Source organism: Hemicordylus capensis, chromosome 2 (genome assembly GCF_027244095.1).
Source record: "Hemicordylus capensis ecotype Gifberg chromosome 2, rHemCap1.1.pri, whole genome shotgun sequence".
NCBI lineage: Eukaryota > Metazoa > Chordata > Lepidosauria > Squamata > Cordylidae > Hemicordylus > Hemicordylus capensis.
The window spans coordinates 109,410,102-109,422,929 of record NC_069658.1 but is presented as its reverse complement, the minus strand read 5'-3'; the positions used below and the strand labels follow the sequence as shown (position 1 = coordinate 109,422,929).

The following is a 12,828-nucleotide window of genomic DNA, read 5'->3' as shown; positions in this document are numbered from 1 at the left end:
GTAACATTGTTAAATAGATATTACAGTGTTATTTATATGTGTTTTATCTTTATAGTCCTTCATGACGAAGCATATGCGAAAACAGCTGATATCTAGACAGCTTTTCAAGGACTATTTGATTACACCCTGGAATATTTGAATATGCCTATCCAAGTTTACTTGTTAAAACCTTGGAATATGGAGTAAAGCTTACTATTTTCTATATATGGGAGACCCATGAAGATTTTTACAAGACCATTATCCTGGTTGGAGTGAATTACTGTTCAATTTTATTACAGTCATTGACCAGAAAAGAGAACATTAAAAATACAAATAACAATGTCAATATAACAGATATAAATAAAATAAAGGAATAAGATTATAATTAACAATGGTAAAATATCCAACTAAGGAGTATTAATAACCTCCAAATGTATCCTACCCACAATGTAACAAAATTTGGCAACCTTCCACAATCTGGAGGTCTTAGAGGACAGCACTCTGGTGGTCTATGCATATCTGTTAATACTTCTCTTAAGGTCTCTATATTCCCATTATCTAGCTGTGAGCACTTTGCAATGGCCCTGAAACTTGTCTCTGACTCTATATCGTTATTGGTTATTAATGTGTACATCCCTCCAGACGCCCAAGTGAATTACTGAAGAAATTTAATCCTTTGGGTCCATGCAGAAGTTCAGCTTCTCCTTTTACATTATTGCATTTCCAAGAGTTTATTTCTATCTATTTATGGCATTTTTGCGATGGGCTTCACTGTTTTCAATCCTCCTCTAGTATTGGATGGATTTTTCTACCTGATTATGGACTTTTACTCTTTGGATACTGGAATATTCATCAGCACTTATGTATAGCTTTAGTATAGTTTTTTTATTATAATTGCTTATATTCTCATATATTTTTGTTTATGGTTATCTATCTTGTAATTATATTGATTGCATTGATATTCTATATTGTAACATATGAATTGTGACTTAGAATCTATACAAATTTTTGAGCATGTTTAATATGTTTCATTAGTTTTTCACTGCATCAGCAGGAGAAAATAATAAAAAGACTGAAACCACAGTTATATATGTCACTGTTTGAAAGTAGATAAGTGGAGAGGACCTTGATAAATGATAGGTTTGCATCAGCAATAGTTGTTTGTTTGGTTTTTTTAAATAACAATTTCTGAAGTTGTCTTTGCTAAGCTCTACCCCTTTAGAGTGAAACCCAGCGAGTACTGTATTTGCAGAACTCCTCATTCATTTCAGAAGGTCTTACAGGGATTCTCCACAATGCTATAAATGGGAACTGCACAGCAGGAGTTCTCGATAGTCTCTATTTACACAGGGAAATTGTATCCAAACAATTTGTGGGCGTGCGTGCTTGTGAGCACACACTGCAAAGTTCTTTTCAGAGAAGAGGACTGAAAGTGCATTAGCAAGCCATGAGAATTTCCTTACACAATGCATTCATAGCTCATTAGTACTTTTGTTAAACCTGTTTACTCATGTAAATGCAGTCCAAACTCTAAAGAATAAGACTGTTTGTCAAGTGGACTGGAAGTAGACAAAGATCACATAGAACTAGAAGACTGTAGACAAAAATTGGCTTAACGATCTTTACCCAAGAAATGCAAAAGACGTGCCAGGCTTTATAGAACAGAGGAAAAATGCTATCTTTATGTCTGTTTGGCTGGATAAAACTATGGCCAAATTTTACCATATTGCATTTAGAAACAATACAGCTAATAGTTAAAAGAAAGTTTTCCAAAGATTCAGAAGAATTACTAGATGACTGATTCTCTCTAATACAACTCAATCAGCAGGAGGAAGTAATAAATACTGAACATAAAGGCCAATATTCAATTACTTGGAACAAATAGTACAAGTGCATGTTCCTTATGTTTGCAGTTTCAATTTACAGGAACATTCTTAAAGGTAACTTGATACCTTTAATCATATTTTCAGAAATGTTAAGGGGTAACTACTTGCAGGAAAAGCTTGATTTCCTTAGGGATTTATTTATTTGATTTAAAAAAAAAACAATATGTAATAATAACTTCCCAGGCTAGCTTACAAAAGTATCATCAAAACAATAAAACAGCAATAAAAACAATAGTTAAGAAACACTCTCAGCAGCCTAAAAATGACAGCCAATAAAGCAAAGTACATTAAAAATCCTAGGCAAACATGAAGACTTTCACCTAGTGCCAAAATGATTCAGGGCCAGGCAAATTTCCCCAGAGAGGGGTGCCATCACAGAAAAGACACTCTCACAGGCTCCCACCCTCTGCAGATCAGAAAGGGTAGGCAGTTGGAACAGAGCATATGAGGCCAATCTTAAAAACTGGCCAGATTGATATAGAGGCGGTCATAGGAACATAGGAAGCTGCCATAGTCAGACCATTGGTCTATCTAGCTCAGTATTGTCTTCACAGACTGGCAGCGGCTTCTCCAAGGTTGCAGGCAGGAATCTCTCTCAGCCATATCTTGGAGAAGCCAGGGAGGGAACTTGGAACCTTCTGCTCTTCCCAGAGCGGCTCCATCCCCTAAATGGAAAATCTTACAGTGCTCAGATATGGTCTCCCATTCAAATGCAACCAGGGTGGACCCAGCTTAGCTAGAGGGACAAGTCATGCTTGCTACCACAAGACCAGCTCTCCTCACCATGAGGCTCTCCAGTCTTAAGTCATTTAGGTCTTTAAAGGTGATCACCAGCACCTTGAATTGGGACTGGAAATGAACCAGGAGTAAGTAAAGGTGTTTTAATGCTGGAGAGATGTGCACCAGTATTTATACTAACTGCATTTTGTGAACTGTCTTCATTCAAGGGGAGCCCTACATATAGCACATTGCAAGAGTCAAGCTGAGACGTTACCAGAACATGTATGACTCTAGCCAAGCTCTCTTTGAGGCTATTCTCACGACTGCTGGAAAGCAGGCTCCAGCCTACTTTCCAGCAGTCGTGGGAACCAACGGGTGAGCCCAGTGGCTAGCCTGCTTAATCCCCCCTCCCCTAAAACGAGGTTAGCAGAGCAAGCACTCTGCTAACCCCATTTTTGTGATTGTGAGTTGCCGTGTGGTGGCTCCGCGCTGCGGCAACTCACAAGTAGACCCCCAACCAGGAGGCTGCAGCAAGCCTCCTAGCCTTGGGGGTCTCCTGGGACTTCTGGGGGCTAGGCAGCCCCCGACCTCCACCACTCCTACCAGCTCTGTGGGCGGCTGATCCAGCCGCCCAGGGCGGACTCTGTGATCATTTGTGAGGAGAGCAGGTCAAGCCCGTTCTCCCCGCAGAAGCCCTGCAGGCTCTCCACACTGCTTGTGTGGAGAGCCTCTCTGTATATGATACAGAGGAGAGCTGGTCTTGTAGTAGCAAGCATGACTTGTCCCCTTAGCTTATCAGGGTTCACCCTGGTTGCAAAATGGCTCAGGGCAGTTTACAAGGATTTAGCTTCAGTGTATTAAGTATATTAGGTATTCAGTGTATTATGTACAGTATATTACAATTCTGAGGGAGCACAGAAAAGCATGTTGGGTGCAATATTCAGCAGTCAGAAATGTTTAGTTTAGTGTTTTTTTAAAAAAATCCACATGCCTAGTCCTTATGGCTATGCATATAAGCTTACAAAGTGTGTGGGGGCAATGCCTGCTGGAATCACAGAAGCTGGTAAGTTACTAAGATTTCCAGTGGCTTGAGGCAAGCTACTTAGCTCTGGGCTTCTTCCAATGACTTGCAAAATCAGAATATACTAGCCGACCCCGCACAGAGCATCTGTGCGGCACTTTGGGGCCGGCTGTTTCCCCCTCCCTCTTCCTCCTGCCCCAGTCTCTCCTCTCTTCCCCTTCCCTCCAGCCCTGCACTCTCCAGCCCTCCTCCCCTCCCGTTCCTCCCCCCACATTTTTCTCCCTCCCATCCACCTGCCGCTGCCTTTTCTCTCCCCCCCTCCACCCTCCAGCCGTCGCCTTTCTTTCCCCCACCCGCTGCCCCCCCACCTTTCTCTCCCCCCTGCCCGCTGCTGCTTTTCTCTCCCCACTCCTCTGCTGCACAAATGATTATAGATTGCAGAACTCAGTAGCCGCCTCCGCACATAATGCCAAACCGGTGGCAAAGAGAGCAGAGGTTCCATATTGTGGTCGGACTGGTTTGGATGCATGAAACCGTGTTTTTGTCACAAAAGTGACCCAATACTTTTGAGCCAAAACTGTAACATGAACTTTCAGTTTGTAGTGAATTTCGCTGCTCCATCAAGATTTGAATGTGGCATCATATCCAGAGGCGTAACAGGGGGAAACGGTGCCCAGGGCAAGCTCTGCCCCTGAAATTGCGTCCTCCCCCACCCCCTCCCACACATACCTGCGCCCCCCTGGGCTGGCCGGAGTGAGCGCGGCAGTGGTGGGCAGCGGCGGGAGCGAGCGCGGCGGTGGCGGGTGGCGGCGGGAGCGAGCGCGGCGGTGGAGGGCGGCGGCGGATCGCCCAGTGTGGCGGCGGCGGGCGGCGGCGGATCGCCCAGTGTGGCGGTGGCAGGCAGCGGCAGATTGCCCAGTGCAGATGAACTGCGCAGGCGCGCCTGTGCAGTTGGGAAGCGACGCCAGGCCAGGCAGCAGGCCTCGGTGTCGCTCTGCCTCACTGGGCGATCCGCTGCCGCCCGCCACCGCCGCACTGGGCGATCCGCTGCCGCCCGCCACCACCGCACTGGGTGATCTGCTGCTGCCCGCCACCGCCGCACTGGGCGATCCGCTGCCACCGCCGCCACCGCTGCCCGCCACCGCCGCACTGGGCGATCCGCCGCCGGCGCCCGCCACCACCGCACTGGGCGATCCGCCGCCGGTGCCCGCCACCGCCGCACTGGGCGATCCGCCGCCTGCCGCCGCACTGGGCGATCCGCCGCCACCGCCCTCCACCGCCGCACTGGGCGATCCGCCGCCGCCTGCCGCCGCCGCACTGGGCGATCCGCCGCCGCCCGCCACCGTGACGCGCAATCCGTGGGGGGGTCAGGGGGCATGCCACTTCTTGGCGCTCCCCCACGTGACCCACCAGAGTGGCACCCAGGGCACGTGCCCTGCCTGCCCCCCCTATCGTTACGCCCCTGATCATATCATTCTAATTCTGCTGCTGTCATAACCTGCATTTTGTATTGTGGCTGCTGCCAAAATCATAGAGAAGGTGGCTCAGACCAGCCCAGGAACGTGCCAGCCCTATGCCTGTGGCACTTCTCACTGGCCACCTCTCTCAGCACTTCCCTCATGTTGTGTTCTATCTAGTTATCTTTTGTGTTTTGTTTGTTTGAATGTCCCAGTGGAGATCCTGGGGTGGAGTCAGAAAGAACAGGTAGGGAAAGGAGAAGTAGAACATGGAATTAGTGCTGAATAAACCTTTAGTTAAATCTACATAAGTTTTCTTTGTTTGTATGAGGGAAGCAGCTATAAAACACCCTGCCCTCCACTGTTTCTGCACTCCTCTAGCTGTTGCCTAGCAACAGGGATGCCACATTGCTCCATCCCAAGCTTCAAAGCATGTCAAAGGGAAAAGCCACATTGGGGGATGCCCACTTTCCACTGTGTCTCATGCTGCCCCCCTTTGGCAACCTGCAGAAAAAGCGAATCAGATGTCAAGATGGGCATTTTGTGTAGAGGTCTCCACATATTAAGTAATGAAGAAGTATTTGCACAAGCACACAGAGTCCCTGTGGCACCATAAACCAGGCTTCCAATGAAGAAAACACATGCCAGGGGAGCGATAGCCAGGGTTTGGGTGGAAGGGCAGCCCCTGGATTTCTTGAGTGGCTCTACTCTAGTTTTTAAAAAACAAATTAATGGGGGAAGGGGGGCCCAGCCCCTTCCCCTTGGGTGCAGGCCTGCAGTCTCTAGCATTACTCATGAGAACCATCTTGGGTACACTGGGATGGAATTTCAGGGGCTGAATCATTAATAATGTATGATGAAACCCCTTCTCCCAAGACTGCTTTTGCATGAGAGTGGCAGGCCATAGTGACACACATGTGGGCCAGATGGCTGTTGCTGCCCAGCCCCATTGCTAGATCCATGCAAGCCCTGGGGAAGGGTACCACATAGTGACGGACAGCAGGAGTGAAACCGCTCACTCTGGCAGTCTGGTTGTCCCTTGACCCATATGTATGTTGATTTTTTCCCAGTCTGGCCACCCGACTTGCCAGGGATCACTGAAAATTGGGGCTTCCCTCACTCACAATTCCCTGCGGTGGCTGACCTGCATATGCTGCCAGTCCCAGACCAGGAATTTTGAAGGTGTACTAGGAGCCATCCCTGATCTAGCAAGACTGAGGCCACAGGGAAATGGCAGGACACATGGAGTGGCCCAGACAACGTGGGAGTCTGTAGGGGTGTTGAGGGAAAGGTGATGTATATGAGTTCTATTTTTAAACAGATATACTGAGTGGCCCACATCAGCAGGGCCCCCATAGTTGGATGGCCTAACTCATGGAGCCTCTTGTCCTCCACAGTGGACTGGCCCTTTCATGAGAGAGCTAATCCCTGGCTGGCAAGCTGACATGGGGGCAGGAGTGTGTTGGGGGTTCCTGGACTGCTTTGACCAGGTTTGCCATCACAAGAGCATCCTTTGTCACAGTGGACCAGACCCCAGGATCCTTTGCCTGCCCTCATATACATATTCCCTCCTAGGAAGTCATCATGATCCCTTTCTGGAGTAACAGAAAAGTAGTGCCTCTCTTAATCCCCCTGTTACCAGTAATTGTGCATACGTGAGACTGTTTGGCTGCAGGGCTCTTACGAGGGCGGTGGAGCAAGTGGTGTGAGGAAAAGGGTTTAAATGCCATTTCCCTGTCGAAGCCAGGCAGTCCATGCTAAAAAGGCACAATCATGCTGAGCACGCCCCCTTTAAGATCATGCCCAATGGCTACTGCCCTGCTGACGTTTCACCCACAGTCTCAAGACATGAGTTCTAGGGAGCTTGCTGGGAAGCGGCCTTAGCATTCCAGGAAGAGGGAGAGGCTCCTCTGCCTTGAGATCGGAGGTCGCCCGATCTGGGTTGGAAGTTCATCTGTGGGACGATTCCAGGGTTCACGGATTAACCTCATGTTCGCCAACCTGTGGTTTCACGCTATGTGTGAAGGTGGCCTGTTTTTCTTGGCACTGAGTTCAGATTGTCTAGATGCAGAATTTTAATTTCTTCTATTTACATATTTTATTATTATTATTATTATTTTATTTTATTTTTAAATTTTTAAATTGTTGTAATGTGTGTGTGTGTGTCCCCCCCCCATTTTTGTCTTAACTAATGTTTTACTTTGTTTTTATTCTGTTGTAAACCGCCCAGAGATGTAAGTTTTGGGCGGTATAAAAACATTTTAATAAATAAAATAAATAAAAATTTTGTATTCATATCTTGCCTTTCCATTATTAAAACAAGCTCAGACAACTTGCAATATTCTGATAAAAGCTGAACCATTAAAACAAAAAGCAAAAAGATAGCCATTAATAAAATAATTAAAACAATTCACTAAAATACAGCTCAGCAGCAGGTATATAGCATTAAGCAGGCAGGAGATTAAAAACCTACTGAAACCAAAACATTTTAAAACTGCAGTGAAAATTCAGCGGTGAGATAGTAGTAGGGAACATGAAGCCTTCATTAACGAACAAAGACACTTTAGATATGCATGCTTATATTGAAGCATTAAGTGTATCAAAAACACTTCCAGCATGGCAAATTTGTACTGGATGCCATATTGAGATTCTGGCTAGCAGATCATGGAAGCTTTAGTCAAGTTCCTGCTTAATAACACTTGATGACTACAGTGATTACAGGCGAGTTATAGAGTTTTTGTCCTCCAGAGGTTAAAACCAACCTATGTCAACAATCCTCGTAGTTAAGGTCAGATGTCTGCTCACTGACCTCTGGTAGCATCAGTCAATTTCCTGGTGAACAAAAGTCCACTTTATCAAAAGCCACCATCACTCTTGTTGACCAAGGTCAAAGAGTGAACAGAAAGGGAAAGTAAATACTTTGGTTGTTTGAAACACTTCATAGGGGCCCACTTTCATTGGCTACTGGTAGTTTCAGATGGGGGGGGGTATCAGCCAAAGGCCTTGATGGACCCCCAAACCCTAGTAGTGGCTCACTATACCTGGGGGTTTGGCAGCAGGGATGCAATGGTTGGGAGTGCTTTGTAGTAACTTCAGTAGTGGCTATCTTCTCCCCACCCCTCACAACAATGCAAAGAGCTTGTTGCTGTACCTGTGTGACCCAGGTGCAGCAATGCAGCAATCACCATCGTTTATTTCTTTACCTCTAGCTTCCTGTATCTAAATTCAACACCTCAACAAGGACAAGGGATTTTAGAAACCCTCAGAATAAATATTGTCATTTCTAGATCAAATCATAGGATCAGTTTTGTGTGAAAGCTCAATCTCAGAAAATAGGCTGCAAAATAGTGTTGTTTCCATACTAAAAATAGCTGAAGATTACAGTGAACCTGACAACTTCAGCTTTAATAAAAGTCACATATTCAGGAATACAAAATAAAAGCAACCTGTTTCTTGACTTTCTATTTTGCTCAGCGGTGGGACTGACACCTAGTTTGAACTTTCTTGCTTTATCTTAGATTACATTCAGGAGATTCACCTGTAGTGCCATAGCAAGCTGGTAGAGGCCTGTGTTCTAAACACAGCTGCCACCACAGCCACACCACCAACCCCCTTTCTCCCCTTCTGTCTCAGGTCTGGGCTCCAGCCCCAAGGCTGCCTCCATGGTGGGTCACCTCTTCTGCCACCGTGCCTCCACATCCTCAGCTGAGGAGGCCACTCACTTGCTGCCTCTCTTCCCGTCCCCTGGTTCCCCATCATCTTGCTCCCTCCACAGTGCTTACTAAACCTCAAGGAGTTGCAATGACAGCTCCTAAGCTTTTGGCCTGATCGTTGTGCTCTGTAAAAAGTCACAGCCCAACAACAGGTGCTGGATGTGAGGTCTTTATAGAATTAGCGACTGGGCAAAGCTATGGAGCTGTCACTGCAGGTTCTTTAGGTTTAGGAACTCTCATGGAGGTTGTGAGATGGTGGTAAAACTGGGGATGGGGCAGAGGCAGCCGGGGTGTGGGGGAAGGCAGCAGGCGAGTGGCCCCCAGCTGTGAGTGGCATGTATTCCTTGGATGTGTCGACTAAATTGTAGCTCCACCCCATACATCTGACTGACCCACCATGCAATTAGGGATGTGAACATACACATACCCCTCACCCTCTTGGTAAACAGTTCCACTTTGCATAATTGTGGGTGGAGGGATAATCTGAACTGTTCCTTCACATATGATTTAAATTCTACTTGAATATAGCATTTAAATAGCATGTAAGGGGGTGATTTGAATGAACCACCCCGCATCACACAATTATGGAAAACAGAACAGCACACCAGGAGTGAGGCATGGGTATTAATGTCCGCAATCATGTGATCAGCGGAGCCAGTCAGATGTATCATCTGAACTAGGGGTGTGCACAGAATTGGCTGGACTAGGGGTGTGCACGGACCGGGCCAGTTCAGTCCGGGACCCCCTCGAACCCCCCCGGTTCAGTCTGGGGTGTGTGTGTGGACCTTTAAAAAAAAAACTTTTTTTTTACTTTACCCCCTTTGATGGAGTTGTTGGAGGTGGGTCCCCAGAGGTCCCCCCTCCCACCGCCGGCCTCCCTTACAGCCCAAACTGGCCTGTTCATCCGGCTCTTTGGCCCGTTCGGGCCTTCCCCCTCCAGCATGGCAGCCATTTTGGAGGCTGCTGCACCTGCAATTGGCCTCTGCATGACCCAGGCCATGCAGAGGCTAATTGCGCAGGAGCGGCGGCCTCCAAAATGGCCACTGTGCCAGAGGGGGAAGGCCCGAACAGGCCAAAGAGCCGGATGAACAGGCCGGTTTGGGCTGTAAGGGAGGCCAGTGTGTGTGTGTGGGGAACCTACACGGACACAAACACACCCGCCACCTTTAACAACTCCCCCGGAGAAAGTAAGGTTAAGAACAATTTTTTTAAAGTCCGCAACCCCCGAACAGTTGTGGTGTGTGTGTGTGTTTGGTCTGGGATCAGACTGAACAAGGGATGGTTCGGTTTGACCCCGAACCATTGAACTAAATTGGTTTGACATCGAACACAATCAACATTGAACCTGTTTGCACATCCCTAATCTGAACTGGCACAGAGAGAAGGCAAGAAAGTTCCAAGCAGACTTTATGAGTGTTAAGAATTGGTCATTGACCTTGTAAGGTAATTATGTATTCCCTAACCCTGAGCAATGACTTTCAATCCAATTGGAAACAGTCAATTCTGGATAAAATATTGTGCCTGGGCCTATCCCCATCTTATTTAGTTAACATGGGTTATGATCTGGCCAAAGCACTTATAAAACCGTGTATTACAGATACAGAGTGACAATCTGATATAGGCAAGGCCCCAAACTTCCTCGTCAGTGAAGGACTCAGGTATACTACCTGTCCTGTGGGGTACCTAATGCAACTGGAAGTCCCAAAGCACAGGAAGGCCTTCATGCTGGTGCATTGTCATGTTCTTCCCTCAGCTGTTTTCAAGAGACATTATAGGAAAATTCCACTCTCTGAACGTCAATGCCCAAGCGACTCTCGGCAAGTAGAAACAATAGGGCACATCCTCCTTCAGTGTTTGTATTACAGGGACATCCATGCCACCATCATTTTACTACTATTACATAACTATCCTGATCGTAAAGAACAATTTTACACCTCTGTGCTGCTTTCTGATAGCAACCCCACCACTACCTACAGTGTTGCTAGGTTCTGCATGGCAGCAATCAAAATCCAGTGGATGATGATGACCTCCTGTTTGTGCCCAGCATCCAACTTTATGAACTAACTAGAGTACAGCTTTGCCTGTTGCCTCAGAGCGCTTCATGGCAGCCCAGTGTTCTATAGCAACCCCACCACCACAACTTCTTGGTTTTCTTTTTACTTTGCCCTGAATTGTTAAGACTCTTTCTGTGTCTATAGTTGCCCATGGATGATTTTATATGCCTCCACCTATCTTTTTAATGCATTGTTGCTACTCTCTTTTATGCCTTTTAAAATGATGCCTTTTAGAAATATTTGTACCATTTTTAATGGTTTTCTATGCCTCCAGGTTTTCCCATTTAACTTTTTAACCCATTATTTATCCTCTGTGTTATGCCTTTTTAATGATGTTTTAACTCAACCCTATTGTTAACTATTAAGAGTCATTATTGTTCTGTCTTAGACAGATCTAGTTTTATTTTAAATTTTACTTTTATTTTTACTTCTGATTCTCATAGTCTTTCCTGATAGTCTCTTATTATATGCTTGTATTGTGTATCAGGCTTTTAATATTTAACTTTTATTTTCAAAATGTAATATGTAATCGTCCCTTTTACTTTATGCTGGTCTATAACCATAATAAAGATTGATTGATTGATTGGTAATTATGTATCACAAACTAGATGCAAGTAGGGTGGGCTTGAAGTCCACAGGTATTGGCATCCTTCTCTAGCTGACTACTGAAAGCAATGCTTGAAATTTTGATGATTTGATATTGTGGAAAATATTGGGGGCAAAAATCTGCAGGAATTGCCTCAGTCAGAGCTGGCAACCCTAAATTCAATTGGATGTCTCCAACACAGAAACAACAACAGCTACCACAAGGATATTTTCCCCATACTGTTTTTGCATGTAATGCACACTGAGACCTATGCTGTTGACAACATCCTGGAGATTAACTGAAAACATTAGCCACTGATAGGCTAAATTTGGACCACAAAAACCCCAACTTAGTCCATCACTCATCATGACACTGGAATGATTCAGAAGAACTTTTAACATAGCCAACAGCTTAAGATAGAAGAAGAAACTGCCAGAAGTATGTACTGTATATACGTGTTTCTAGAAGTTGCTCCCAAGTCAGGGTAGAATCATAGGGATACTATCTTACACACTTACACACTTATACACACACACACACACACACACACACGAAGCTGCTTCTGTATAGTGAGTGGCAGCTCTTCAGCAACAACACCTATCGCTAACAGAGAACTGGTGTCATATGTTGTAGATGGTGTAACAGTGAGCTATTGTAAGTCCAATTGTGATGATATATTCAAGCCAATCTGGCCGAGATGCAATTGGAGGCATAAATGAGCATTTATGTGTCCTGCTCCCCCTTTGGTGCACCATTCTCCTTTTTCTAACAGAGCAGGGGTAGTTTGTCCACATAGCACTTACATTTATATACCGCTCTATAGCTGGAAGCTCTCTAAGCGGTTTACAATGATTTAGCATATTGCCCCCCAACATTCTGGGTACTCATTTTACCGACCTCGGAAGGATGGAAGGCTGAGTCAACCTTGAGCCCCTGGTCAGGATCGAACTTGTAACCATCACTCCCTCACATGCATGCTAACTATTAATGTAGTATTTGGATTGCATGTGAGGGAGCAGGGCACTTTCCAGATCAGCCTCTCAACAGCGATAAAATGCTTCCATTCAGGCAAATTGAATTCAAAACATAAATAGCAAAGCGCCCAGCAGGGGGAGAACTCTTGTGAAAACTAACACCCGCCCCCCCGCCCCCCCAAAACCAGCAACTTTTTAACTCCGGATGTACAAAGTTATAGCACTATATCGCAACGATTAAATTCGAAACAAGGCATTGGAAATATGAGTGGCACCCTGCTGGCAGCGTAGGGACTGTGGTGTCACAACACAGGAAGTGTGGAAGCACACTTCAGAGATATGTCATGACCCCTTTGCAGGGTCTAATCTGGAAAGCTCCCATTTCAGAATTCGTCCAAGTAATTAGAAGGGGACCAGTGCATGTGGAGGGGAAATGAA

The 12,828-nt window shown here is 45.9% G+C and overlaps 1 long non-coding RNA gene across 1 annotated transcript in view; it reads left to right on the top strand.

The window, feature by feature from the left end:
* The window catches only part of LOC128343261 (uncharacterized), a 101,837-nt gene extending 100,725 nt beyond the window's left edge, over positions 1-1,112 (top strand). Inside the window, exon 4 of the long non-coding RNA XR_008315419.1 lies at positions 56-1,112. This is a non-coding gene — a long non-coding RNA (uncharacterized LOC128343261). The remainder of the gene's footprint in view (positions 1-55) is intronic.
* Positions 1,113-12,828: the final 11,716 nt, after the last annotated feature.